Genomic DNA, 14,289 nt, shown 5'->3' with positions numbered 1-14,289 from the left:
CTGTGTGGTGTGGGCTTTATATGTTGTTCGTTTTTTATTATATGGCTTTATTCTATGGTGTGGGTGTGGTCGATGAAGGCATTGATGTTGGTCGTGAAGGTGTCATTCGTCCAATCGAAGGATGATCCTGTTAAAGTTTCCGACAGTATGCGGTTTTCAGCGCTCACGCACTGTTTACTGTTGCAAGTGTCACTTGACGAGGTTATCAGTTAAGAGCGCGAATTTGTGCTTGGCAGATTCCTCGTTGGCGTTCCGTAATTTTCCTCGCAAGGGCGGGGTATGTTGCAGAAGCCGCAGGGCGCCTTTTTCGTTGCGCGGTGCTTTTCTCGTCACAACAATAGTGTTTTTTTTACAAGTACTGATCTAGCAGGAAGGCACATGTGGCCGACAAACGGAGGTCTCAGGAAAGCACCTGAGCTTATAATAAAGCAGGTGGCGCAGGATATCCAGGGCACCCAAGAGGCAAAGCTCGAATCAGTGCGGTCCGTAGGTTGGGGCCCCTGAGGCCGGTGAGTGCCAGGGAGTGTTCGCACGGACAGCTCCCCTGGCACGCGCAGCGGTATCTCTCAACGTCGAGACACTTTATTTATTTCGTGCTGCCAGCCTGTTTTACGGGCCCTAGACAGGAGTGGGATATACATAAAGGATTTAACAACGTAATAACATGTAAAACACAAGAAAGAAAAAAAAGAAAGAAAAGATGGAAACAAGCAAAGCGTCTTCTCGTTACAATGAAAAAAAAGAAGAAACAACAATAAAAGAAAGAAAGGAAGGAATATATAAAGAATTCTGCAATGCAGCACATGTTTACACAATGGCTTATACATAAAAAAGTAAGGGTGCCCTTAACATGATATGATCTATATCACATACTATATAGAATAGGACAGAGATCGTGGGAAACGTTTCGGGTTATAGATTCACGAGATCGTGCTCAAATGATGATAAGGTTGAGCTTTGAAGAACACTTTCAGGCAGGACGTTCCAGTCATCGGTGGTTCGGGAAAAAAACGACTGCTTAAATAAATTGCTAAGGTGCGAGTACTCGTCTAACCAGAATGAACGTGATGAACGCAATGGGCGCCGGCTACAAGGTGTATTATACAATTTTTATCTAGTTTTGCATCTTCCCAAATAATTAAATATTGACACGTGTACTTATCTTTATCAGGCGACCACGTTTCGCCGCCTAACAAATGTTTCGCACAGCGCGGGATGCGCCTTCATGTATCCGAAGTTTGTGGAAAGTTATCGATGCTTCTATCCGCTGTAGGGGGTCGCCGAACCTTATGTTATCTGATTTCATCGCCTGACTTGAATAGTGAACTTTGTGGAAAGCACACGGGTCCCAACGATTAGTCTGGAACATTCGATGACTGCTATATAAAAGCCGACGCGCTTGACCCGCTGATCAGATTTTCGACAATCGCCGAGCGTGTTCGCCGCTATCGTTGTGCTGTAAGTGTAGCCTGTTTTGTGGGCACAGGTTCGCCCAATAAAAGTTAGCTTTGTCGTTGACAGTATTGCTACTCTGTTATTCAAAGTCACCACCACGTGACATCTGGTGGAGGTGCTTCACGTTCATGTACCGGACGCCCCCGACAAGCCGTAATTCAAGCCCGGACCGCAAAGACAACACCAGCGCCGTCCCGGAACATCGAGCAAGCCGCCGTCTTCAACAGCTGCCCCCGGAGCGAGGACTTCTACCTGAGACCAAGAAGATTGTGTCCAAGGCAACTCCAATGGCAGCCCCAGCGTCCCCCATCGTGCTGCAGCAGCCCAAGGAACCACCGACGTTCCGCGGTTCCACATTTGAGGACCCGGAAAGCTGGCTGGAAACGTACGAGAGGGTCGCTACGTTTAACAGCTGGGCAAGCGACGACAAGCTGCGACATGTTTATTTCGCATTGGAGGACGCCGCCAGGACGTGGTTCGAGAATCGAGAAGCCACCTTGACGACGTGGGACCTGTTCAGAAGCGGCTTTCTGCGAACATTTACAAGCGTCGTGCGAAAAGAGCGAGCTCAAGCTCTACTGGAGACCAGAGCGCAGCTGCCGAATGAGACTATCGCGACCTTCACTGAGGAAATGAACCCTCTGTTCCGCCACGCCGACCCGGAAATGTCCGAGGAGAAGAAAGTCCGCCTGCTGATGCGTGGTGTAAAGGAGGAACTTTTCGGCGCAACGATACGAAGCCCACCGACGACCGTAGAAGCGTTCCTTCGCGAGGCCACCAGCATTGAGAAGACACTCGAAATGCGGAACCGGCAATTCAACCGGCGCACGAGCTCGACAAACTACGCCGGAGTTCAGTCACTGGCCACCGACGACCTGCGCGAGACCATCAGGGCAGTCGTACGAGAGGAGCTTCAAAGGATCTTCCCTTCATCACAACCTCAAGTGGCCACAGCCGCCGAAATTGTCAAAGAAGAAGTTCAGCGATCGCTCGGAGTTCCCGAGTTACAACCACAATCATCGCAGCCCCAGCCAGAAGCGATGACCTACGCCGCCGTCGCCTGCCGCCAAGGTCCCCCTCCACGACTGCGCCAGGGCCCTGCAACGCCGCAATTCCGTCGACCACCGCCGCCGCCGCCAGCACGCCCACCCGTCGCCCAGCGCAGCTACCCGAGGAAGACAGACATTTGGCGAGCCCCCGACCACCGTCCGCTCTGCTATCACTGCGGTGAAGCCGGCCATGTGTATCGCCGATGCCCATACCGCGACTTGGGACTGAGGGGGTTCACCGTCAACGCGCCGCGTCCACAGCTTGGAGAGCGCCCACGTGACATCGCCGACTACCTCGCCGCTACTCAATGGAGCCCTCCACGACCGTCCCGTTCGCCGTCACCGCGCCGCTACCTGTCGCCGCAGCGCCCACCATACACGACCCAGCCCGGGGCTGCTCTGCGAGCCCATATCCGGAAAACTAAGAGCAGCAACTGATGGAGGTGCGGTTGCTGTTCGTCGAACTGACGAAGATCCTCCGTCGCCGACGAAGACGACGAAGAGACCATCTCGACGACCTAATAACGACCCGGCGCCGTCCCTCGAAGTCCGCAAGCCAAGACTACACCGACGAAAGACGACTTGACGACGCGACGTTTCAGCTTCAGTTCAACACGATGCAGCCGTGATCCGACGCCAAGACCCAACTGCAACGCCAGACAAAGAACCACCGACCTTGACGTGCTTCTCGACGGCCACGCAGTGACTGCCTTAGTCGACACAGGGGCCGATTACTCCGTAATGAGTGGACACATCGCCGCCCAGTTGAAGGAGGTTAAGACTGCATGGGAGGGACCCCAAATTCGGACCGCTGGAGGCCACCACATTACGCCGACTGGAATCTGCACGGCAAGAATTACCGTTCATGACTGGACTTACCCTGCCACCTTCGTTATCCTCCAACAGTGTTGGCGAAACGTCATTCTCGGCATGGACTTCCTGAACCAACACGGCGCAATCATTGACCTGAAGTCGAAGTCCATAACGCTGTCGGAAGATCGAGCGATACCGCCGGAGAGCTCTAGTAGTCACCATGCCTTAAGTGTGCTCGAAAGTCAAGTCCGCATACCACCTCGCTCCAGCATTGTCATATCCGTAGGCACCAAAACGCCTGCCCACTTAGAAGGCGTCATCGAGGGTGACCAACGTCTACTGCTAGACCGTGAAATTTGCGTCGCAAGAGGGATCACTCGACTGCATGGAGGGAAAACTGAAGTCTTGCTGACAAACTTCAGCCGGGAGTTCAAGCACATTAACAAGTGCACGACGATCGCGTACATCGAGGATATTCTGGAAACCAGTAATGCGTTCATCCTCTCGGATTCCGCCGCATCTACCCCGACGACCATGGTTCCCGAACCAGACTACGAAATTAATCCAAGTCTCCCCGTGATTAAGCAATAGCAGCTCAGAAGTCTGCTCCAACGATACAAAGGCTGCTTTTCGACGTCATGGAAGACTCGACAAACACCAGTCGCCAAGCATCGCATAATAACGGAGGAGAGCACTCGACCACTCCGCCAGAGCCCTTACCGAGTTTCGCCGCGAGAACGTGAAGCTATAAGACAACAAGTCGACGAAATGCTGCGCGACGAGATCATCCAGCCGTCGAAAAGCCCGTGGGCATCCCCTGTTGTCTTGGTTAAGAAAAAGGACGGCACCATACGTTTCTGCGCCGATTATCGTCGACTGAACAAAATCACAAAGAAGGATGTATACACACTACCACGGATAGACGACGCATGAGGTCGGCTCTGCTTCGCAAAATACTTCTCGTCGATGGATCTCAGGTCTGGCAACTGGCAAATAGAAGTCGACGAGAGAGATCGCGAAAAGACCGCCTTCATCATGCCAGACGGCCTCTACGTGTTCAAGGTCATGCCATTCGGACTCTGCTCGGCGCCTGCAACATTCCAGCGCGTCATGGACACGGTGTTAGCAGGATTGAAGTGGCAGACCTGTCTTGTTTACTTGGATGACGTCGTCGTCTTCGCTGAAAATTTCGACGATCACCTTGGGCGGCTTGCGACAGTACTAGAGGGCATCAAGTCATCAGGGCTCCCTCTGAAGCCAGAAAAATGCCGCTTCGCTTACGATGAGCTACTGTTCCTAGGCCACGTCATCAGCAAGTCTGGAGTCCGCCCGACCAGCAGAAGACAGCTGCCATCGCAAAGTTCCCGCAGCCCATCGACAAGAAGGCATTGCGTAGATTCCTTGGCATGTGTGCCTACTACAGGCAATTTATCAAGGACTTTTCACGTATCGCTGAGCCGCTAACGCAGCTAACTAAATGTGACGTCGAATTCAAGTGGGAAACGACACAGGCTGACGCATTTCAAGAACTCAAACGACGCATGCAGTCGCCGCCCCTACTTGCGCACTTCGACGAGCACGCCGATGCCGAAATCCACACTGACGCCAGTAGCCTAGGCCTCGGTGCCGTGCTAGTCCAGAGAAAAGATGGTCATGAACACGTGATAGCTTACGCTAGCCGGTCGTTGTGAAGAGCGGAAGGCAATTATTCTACAACCGAAATGGAATGCCTCGCCATCGTTTGGGCTACAGCGAAATTACGCCCGTACCTATACGGCAGGCCATTCAAAGTCGTCAGCGACCATCACGCTTTGTGTTGGCTAGCAAATTTAGAGGATCCTTCAGGACGGCTGGCGCGGTGGAGCTTAAGACTTCAAGAATATGATATCACTGCAACCTATAGGTTCGGACGAAAACACTCTGATGCCGATTGCCTATCATGCGCCTCCATTGACTCGCCGCCGCAAGGTGGCGAAGATGACGACGCCTTCCTGGGCATTTTAAGCGCAGAATACTTCGCTCAACAGCAGCGAGCAGACCCGGAGTTGAAAAACCTCATCGAGTATTTGGAATGGGACACCGACGTTGTCCCTAGGGCATTTATGCGAGGATTATCTTCGTTCTCGCATCAAAACAACCTACTCGTAAAGAAGAACTTCTCACCAGTGCGCGCCAACTACCTTCTCGTTGTCCCGTCAGGACTGCGTCCAGAAGTAACGCACGCCCTACACGACGATCCAACCGCTGGCCACCTTGGATTCTCCCGGACGCTGTGGAGGATAGAGGAAAGGTATTATTGGCCGCGCCTGACCGCCGACGTCGCCCGTTATGTCAAAACATGCCGAGACTGTCAGCGACGCAAGACACCACCGACAAGACAAGCCGGATTACTACAGCGAATCGAGCCTCCTTGCCCACCATTCCAGCAGATCGGGATGGACTTGTTGGGACCCTTTCCGACGTCAGCAACCGGTAACAAGTGGATCGTCGTGGCGACGGACTACCTCACCCGCTTCGCTGAAACAAAAGCACTGCCGAAAGGTAGCGCAGACGAAGTGGCGAAATTCTTTGTCGAAAATATCCTGCTGCGACATGGCGCCCCAGAAGTCCTCATCACCGACAGAGGAACGGCCTTTACAGCGGAGCTCACCCAAGCCATTCTGAAGTACAGTCAGACAACGCACAGGAGGGCAACAGCCTACCACCCGCAGACAAATGGTCTTACGGAGCGGCTGAATAAGACCCTCGCCGACATGCTAGCGATGTACGTCGACGTCGAACACAAGACCTGGGATGCCGTCCTCCCGTACGTAACATTCGCTTACAACCCGGCGGTGCAAGAAACAACACAGATCACGCCTTTCAAGCTGGTCTACGGCAGGAACCCGACGACGACGCTCGACGCCATGCTGCCGCACGTCACTGACGAGGAGAACCTTGACGTCGCTACCTACCTCCAGCGCGCCGAAGAAGCCCGACAGCTCGCCCGCCTGCAGATCAAGAACCAGCAGAGGACCGACAGCCGACACTACCATCTCCGACGACGCTTCGTCGAGTACAAGCCGGGCGACCTTGTTTGGGTATGGACCCCGATACGCCGACGAGGACTCAGTGAAAAACTACTGCGACGATATTTCGTACTCTACAAGGTCATCCGACGTATTGGCGCACTGGAATATGAGGTCGTGCCGGACGGCATTTTGCATTCACAGTGGCGCCGCACACGATCTGAAGTGGTCCACGTGGTGCGTCTTAAACCCTTTAGGGACGCTGACGAACTTCCTTATTTTTTGTTTTCTGTGCTACAAGTGTTTTTGTTTAATATTTTCGTTTGTTTGCAGCATCGGGTCGATGGTTTGAAGAGGGGGGCAATGACACATGTACTTAACTATATCGGGCGCCCACGTTTCGCCGCCTAACAAATGTTATCGCACAGTGCAAGACGCGCCTCCATGTAAAAGAAGTTTCTGGAAAGTTATCGATGCTTCTATCGACTGTCTGTTGTCGCCGAACCTTGTGTTATCTGATTTCATCGCTTGACACGAATGGTGTAGAACTTTGTAGAAGGCATGCGGGTCCCAACGATTAGTCTGGAACATTCCATGACTCCTGTATAAAAGCCGACGCGCTTGACCCGCTGATCAGATTTTCGACGATCGCCGAGCGTGTTCGCCGCTATCGTTGTGCTATAAGTGTAGCCTGTTTTGTGGGCACACGTTCGCCCAATAAAAGTTAGCTTTGACGTTGACAGTATTGCTACTGTGTTATTCAACGTCACCACCACGTGACACGCCGAATGTTCCAGACTAATCGTTGGGACCCGCGGCCATGAAATCAAGGAACATAAGGTTCGGCGACAACAGACAGCGGATAGAAGCATCGATAACTTTCCAGAAACTTTGGATACATGCAGCCGCGTCCCACGCTGTGCGTTAACATTTGTTAGGCGGCAAAACGTGGTCGCCTGATAAAATTAGTACACGTGTCCATATAGCATTGTGAGCCTCTCTCTATATAGCCTTACTTCTATGGTTTCCAGGTTCGACTCCTCTAAAAGAGCGCTAACTGATGTATGACGGCTGTAGGAATTAAAAATAAACCAGATTGATTCTCGCTGTATCATTTCAACAATATTTATTTTTGCTTGGGTGTAAGGGTCCCAGACAGGAGTAGCGTACTCTAACAATGGTCTCATGAAAGGCTTGTTTGCTAATAATTTTATATTTCTTGCAGATTTAGCCAAGGTCATCCACAGGTATCCGAACTTCATGGCTTTCTTCTTTTAATGTGAGCTACATGCCTATTCCACACAAGGTCCGCAAAATTACTAAACCAAGGTATTTACATCCTGTAACAGAGGATAAGTTATGGCCATTAATGCTGTATCCCGGCCATGGCGGCCGCATTTCGATGGGGGCGAAATGCGAAAACACCCGTGTGCTTAGATTTAGGTGCACGTTAAAGAACCCCAGGTGGTCAAAATTTCCGGAGTCCTCCACTACGGCGTGCCTCATAATCAGAAAGTGGTTTTGGCACGTAAAACCCCAAATATTATTATTATTATTAATGCTGTATACAAAGGGTAACGACTTCTTTTTGCATGTAATGATCATTCATACCGTTTTTCTTAGGTTAATGCTCATTTGCCACTCTAAGCACCATGTCGCTCTTGGTGATAAAGATGAATTTAGGATCGTCTCATCTGCCTCACTCTGAATTTCGGGATAAAGTGCGCAGTAATCTGCAAACAGCCGAATTTTAGCTTGTATGTTATTCTCTATATCATTGATAAAAGCTAGAAAGAACAGAGGGCGCAGGACTGATCCCTGTGGGATTCCAGCTTGCGCATCGAATAAGTCTGATTTCGCACTATCAACAACGACTGTCTGTCGCCTGCCCGTAAGATATGCCTCACTCCAGTCTGCCCGTAAGATACGCCTCAATCCAGTGAATAAGTTGGTCGTTTTTTAGAATAGGTTTTAACTTTGCTAACAACTTTTGTTGGGACACACGGTCGAAGGCTTTCTCTATATCTAAGAATGCCATGTCAATTTGGCCTTGACCGTCTAGTGCTGCCGCGATTTCATGCACTGTTTATAATAGTTGTGTTAAGGTGGATTTACCACGGCGGAAGCCGTGTTGTCGCGCGTCGCAGAGGCCATTACTTTTAATGAAGAGAGATGTGCTTAAATATTATGTGTTCTATCAGTTTTGATGAAGTACAAAGTAGGGAGATAGAACAGTAGGAGGAGAGCAATGAATGGTCGTCTGATTTATAGGATGGGAATTATTTCTGCATGTTTCCAATAACGTGGGATTTCTGCACATGAAAGTGATTGATTATAAATAACGCGAAGATATTAGGCGCCCCATGCGGCTTATCTAAGCAAAAATGCATTAGGTATTTCGTCGACACCTGGCGACTTCTTTACATCACGAACAAGAAGCAAGGACAGTACACCTGCCTCGTTTATTTATTTATTTATTTATTTATTTATTTAGCAATGCTGTCAACCCTTTCGCGAGTGTCCTTACAGAGAGGGTTATGAAGGAAATATAAAAGAAAAGAACATGTGGAATAATCACAAACACAGAATACATCGGAACCAAGCGGCGCACTCGCACAGATAGTCATCCAGAGTTTGTTTGAATTGGGACAGATCAGTATGTTCCACTACACACATCGGTAACTTGATCCACATTACAATTACATTGGGGAAGAAGGAGTACCTGAATGTATCAGTGTGGGCGGTATAAGCTTGGATAGGTCGATTATGGTTAGCTTTGGAGCTCCGTTTGCCAGGTGCCACTATGTATGTTTCCTTTCTAATGTTTATTTGACCTTGGAGTATATGGAATAATAACTTCAATAAATTTTTAGACGACGCGTTTCTAGCAGGTCCAGTTTAGAAAAATGGAGCATTTCTGTGACTGAATGAGTTCTTCGATATCGGGAGCATATATAGCGCACCGCGTACCTCTCAATTTTCTCTTGTTGTTTCTTCAAATTACTTTGGTGAGGGCTCCATACCTCTGACGCGTACTCAAGAAGTGGCCTTACAAAAGTTTTGTAAGCGGTGAGTCGTACATCGCATGTAGCACCCTCCAATTTTTTCGCAGGAAAAATAACCTCCCGTATGCCTTTGAACAAAGATTATTTATATGTATGCTCCACGATAAGTCCTCTGTGATCGTTAATCCCAGGTATTTAAACTTACTAGTATTTACCAAACACTTGTCACCAATAGTATATTGAAACAAAAGTCGGCCCCTTTTTTTGTGGTAATATGTGTATATGTTGATTTAGAATAATTTATTTCCATACTCTATTTGTTGCACCATCCGCTTAACGCCTTTAGACAGTTAAGTTTAAGTTGATTTGCTTTGTTTCGTACTGTAGAATAAGGTAAACAGTCATCCGCGAACAGTTTAAGATGTATATCTGGTTCCATCATAGCAGAAATGCCATTAATATACGCCAAAATAAAAGTGGGCTCAGGACACATCCCTGCGGGACACCTGAAAGCACTGCCAGTGAGCCGGAGACATCACCATCCATTCTGACCACCTCGTTGCGATTCGTTAAGTATGCTTTAATCCATTTTATTATATAGTAGTATTAAGGCCGGTTGTTTCCAGTTTGCAAATCAGCTTTCTTTGTGGCAACTTGTCGAAAGCCTTGGCAAAATCTATGGCGATTACGTAAATCTGCTCCCTGGCATCAATCGCCATTGCGCAATTATGAATTGTCTGTACGAGTTTTGTGGTAGTGGAAAGGCCCGTTCTGAATCCATGCTGGTATGGGTAAAGTAAAGAATTATTTTCTAAATGGCGAATGATATGCTTAGCTATTATGTACTCCATGTGTTTACAAGAAATGGATGTAGGAGATATGGGCCGGTAAGTATTCACTATTGTTCGATTGCCGCCTTTAAACAATGGAATAACTATTGCACTGCGCCAATCTTGGGGTACAGAATGAGTTTGCAATAATTTTTGAAATATCAGTGTTAAGTAACGCGGCGCCCATTCAGTATATCTTTGAAGAAACTGGATCGGTATGTCATTTGGTCCGTACGCTTTTTTTTCATCTAAATTCAATAACTGCTGAAATACGCCCTCCTGTGTAATTATGTCATCCATTTGGCTAGGCACTGTGCTTTCCGAACTAACATCGACGTCATGATCGGTCGCGGTGAATACGGACTGAAAGAAGTTATTAAAGAGTTCTACAATATCTTTTTTCTTTATCTGAAGCTGATCTTCTTTCCTGATTTCCTTTACCTCTTCCTTCATATCACTGAAGTACCGCCCAAACTTTTCGGTGATGTTCTCAGGCAGCAGCTAAGCGTGTCATTGAAGAATTTTTTTTTTTTTTGAATCCTGCAGGGCTTGCTTCAACTCAGCTCGAAGTCGCGAAACCTGAGTAGATTTATTTTTGCTTTAAGGTAGCCTTCTTTATTTTTATTTTCATATGAATTATGTTCCTGGTTAACGAGGGGCTTTGGTGCTTTGTCTTCTTTACGCGTTTAGGGATATAGGAGTCCTCGCAGTGTTGTACAATTACCTTGAAATTCTGCCACTACTCTTATACTGTATTAGCATGGAAATCAATTTCAAAGTCAGCAAACGCAGAATACAGGTAGTCAAGGATGGGAACATCATCTGCGCGTCCACAATCCTTAATGCGTACAGGGAAGTTGGGCCTGAAACAAACACTTGTTCCCACTGTCATTGTAACAATAATCATCTTGTGGTCAGGGATACCATTCGCAACGTTAACAGTATAAGCACCTATTTTATCTGACACAAACACCATATCCAACAATGACCGCGATGCGGCCGTTACTCGTGTGTGTTCTTGTACAATTTGGTTTCGATTATATATGAACTTAACTTCCAATAGCTTCTCTACTCCAGATGAATCGGAGCCAACGGTGCACGGGTTTTGCCAGTCTATGTGATGAAGATTAAAATCGCCGGTCATTATTAATCTCGCGTCTGCTTTGACATTTGTTGGGCTGCTGAGCACCAGGTCGCGGGATCGAATCCCGGCCACGGCGGCCGCATTTCGATGGGGGCGAAATGCGAAAACACCCGTGTGCTTAGATTTAGGTGCACGTTAAAGAACCCCAGGTGGTCAAAATTTCCGGAGTCCTCCACTACGGCGTGCCTCATAATCAGAAAGTGGTTTTGGCACGTAAAACACCAAATATTATTATTATTTGACATTTGCACGTAGGAAAGTGTTTAGGTCTTCCAGCAATCCAGGTGAGGCAGAGGGTGCGCGATACACTGCTCCAGCGATGTAGGCAATGCCATGAAATTGTCGGGAGCACTGATGGGTGGAATATCCTTTAAACAGCTATGTGCGGTGCGTTTCCATCATCGTTCGTGAACGCAGAGCAAAAATGTTTGTTAAGTGCATTTGCACTTTTCAGTTTATTGTCAATAAGAAACCATCCGGCGATTTTTTTTTCCGGCGATAAGTACCGGCAGAACTTGTCCGGGGATAACAGAAGAAAGTTTTTTAAAACAACGTTTTGATAATAGTCTTTAGCTTTCGAAATACCACCTTTAAGGTGTAGACGCAAGTTAGTTAGCTTTGCGACCTTAGCCTTTGATGGTCGGACTTTATGTTGCTTTCTTACTTGCTTTAGTTTTCGCCAAAGTATTAGGATTGAGTCATCCACGGATTCGTTTCACATACAACTTACCGCTTTTCGGGCACAAAAGTGTCGATGCAGTTGTGAACAAGTTTTTTTAAAGGAATGGCATGAATTGTCAACGGAGGCAAAAGGAGATTCTCAAAGAGATCAAAATTAAGAAAATTTATTGTCTAAGGCATCAAGTATGTCGACATCGCTAGGACGCGAGAAGTCAGGAATCAAGTACTGGTATTTAGAGGGTTTCAATCTGAAATTTAGGTCTATGTAAGGCATATAATTCTATGATCCGAAATCCCCTGGAATATGTCGACACTCGGATTACGACTGAGGACTTGGTCGTTTACAAGAAAAAGATCTCATGTGTTTTGTGCGGGAGTCGGTTGTTTTACCCGTTGAATCAAAGTGACACGTGTACTTGTTTGTCTTTATAGGGTGACACGTTTCACCGCCTAACAAATGTTATCGAACAGCGCAGGATGCGCCTGCATGTATCGGAAATTTTTGGAATGTTATTGGTGCTTCCATCCGCTGTCTGTGACCGAACCTCGTGTAATCTGATCGCATGTGAGCGCGAAGTGAATGATGTAGAACTTTGTGGAAGGCACGCGGGTCCCAGCGATTACTCTTCAACACTCGACAACTGATGTATAAAAGCAGACGCGCTTGACCCGCTGATCAGACTTTCGACGATCGCCGACCGTGTTCGCCGCTATCGTTGTGCTATAAGTGTAGTCTGTTAATGTGGGCACAGGTTCGCCCAATAAGTTAGTTTTGTCTTTCACAGTATTGGTACTGTGTTCAACATCACCACCACATGACATCCGGTGGAGGTGAACATGGGACCTGTTCCGTAGAGGCTTCCTTCGCACCTTTACGAGCGTCGCGCGCAGGGAAAGGGTGTAAGCTATGCTGGACGCCAGAGTGCAGATACCTAACGAAAACATTGCCATCTTTACGGCAGAAATGAGCCGTCTGTTCCGCCATGCCTACCCGGATATGTCCGAGAAGAAAGTACGCCTACTGATGCGTGGTGTAAAGGAGGAACTTTTTGCCGGAATGGTACGAAGCCCACCGAAGACCGTCGATGAGTTTGTTGGTGATGCCACCAATATCGAGAAGACACTCGAAATGCGAAACCGGCAATTCGACCGCCGCACGAACTCTACAAATTACGCCGGTATTCAGTCACCGGCCAACGACGACCTGCGCGAAAATATCCGAGCGGAAGTAATGACGGGAACAGAAGCTGTTCCCGTCATTACAGCCTCAAGTGGCTTCGATTGCCGACGCCGTACGTGAGGAGCTCCAACAACTCGGACTAGCCCCTGAATCGCCTCAGCCGCAAGCGATGACATACGCCACTGCATCCCGCCGTCACGTTCCCCCTTCGTGCCCACGGTAGGGCCCAGTGACGACACAGTTCCGTCGTCCGCCACCACGACAGCCGCAGCACGGCAACCCGTCACCCCATGCGGCATTCCAAGGAAAACTGACGGTTGGCGCGCCCCCGACCACCGTGCACTTTGCCATCACTGCGGAGAAGCTGGGCACATCTACCGCCGATGCCCATACCGGGAGATGGGACTACGAGGGTTCGCCGTTAACGCGCCACGATCGCAGATTGGCGAACGACCTCGCGATATCGCCGACTACCTCGCCGCCACTCAGTGGAACCTACGACGACCGTCCCGTTCGCCGTCACCAGACCGCTCGCTACCTGTCGCCGCAGCGCCGGCCATACACCGGCCCCGGGCTGGAAAAATAAAATATCCGGAAAACTAAAACCAGCAACCGATGGAGGTGCCGTTGCTGATAGTCGAACTGACGAAGATCCTCCGCCGCTGACCAAGACGCCGAAAAAACTACCTGGACGACATAACGACACGCCGCCGCCCCGACGCAGTCTGGAAGCAAAGAATACGACGACGAAAGACGACCTGACGACGTCACATACCAGCTACAGGTCAACGCGACGCAGCCGTGATCCGACGCCAAGACCGAACTGTAATGCAAAACAAAGAACCACCGACCTCGACATGCTTCTCGACGGCCACGCAGTCACCGCCTTAGTGGATACAGGGGCCGATTACTCCGTCGTGAGTGGACAGAACGCCGCCCATATGAATAAAGTTAAGACTGCATGGGAAGGCCCCCAAATTCGGACCGCTGGAGGACACCTCATTACGCCGACAGGAATCTGCACGGCAAGAATTACCGTTCATGACCGGACTTACCCTGCCACCTTCCTTATCCTCCAACAGTGTTCACGAGACGTCATTCTTGGCATGGACTTCCTGAACCAA

General features: G+C 49.0%; 1 protein-coding gene across 1 annotated transcript in view; it reads left to right on the top strand.

Annotated features, from left to right (window-relative positions):
- LOC142570780 (alcohol dehydrogenase class-3-like) overlaps positions 1–14,289 on the top strand; it is a 705,744-nt gene that overhangs the window by 321,614 nt on the left and 369,841 nt on the right. The window lies entirely within an intron of this gene.

The sequence above is a fragment of the Dermacentor variabilis genome, chromosome 2, assembly GCF_050947875.1.
Source record: "Dermacentor variabilis isolate Ectoservices chromosome 2, ASM5094787v1, whole genome shotgun sequence".
NCBI classification, from domain to species: Eukaryota; Metazoa; Arthropoda; class Arachnida; order Ixodida; family Ixodidae; genus Dermacentor; species Dermacentor variabilis.
This window is presented reverse-complemented; position numbering and strand designations above follow the sequence as displayed.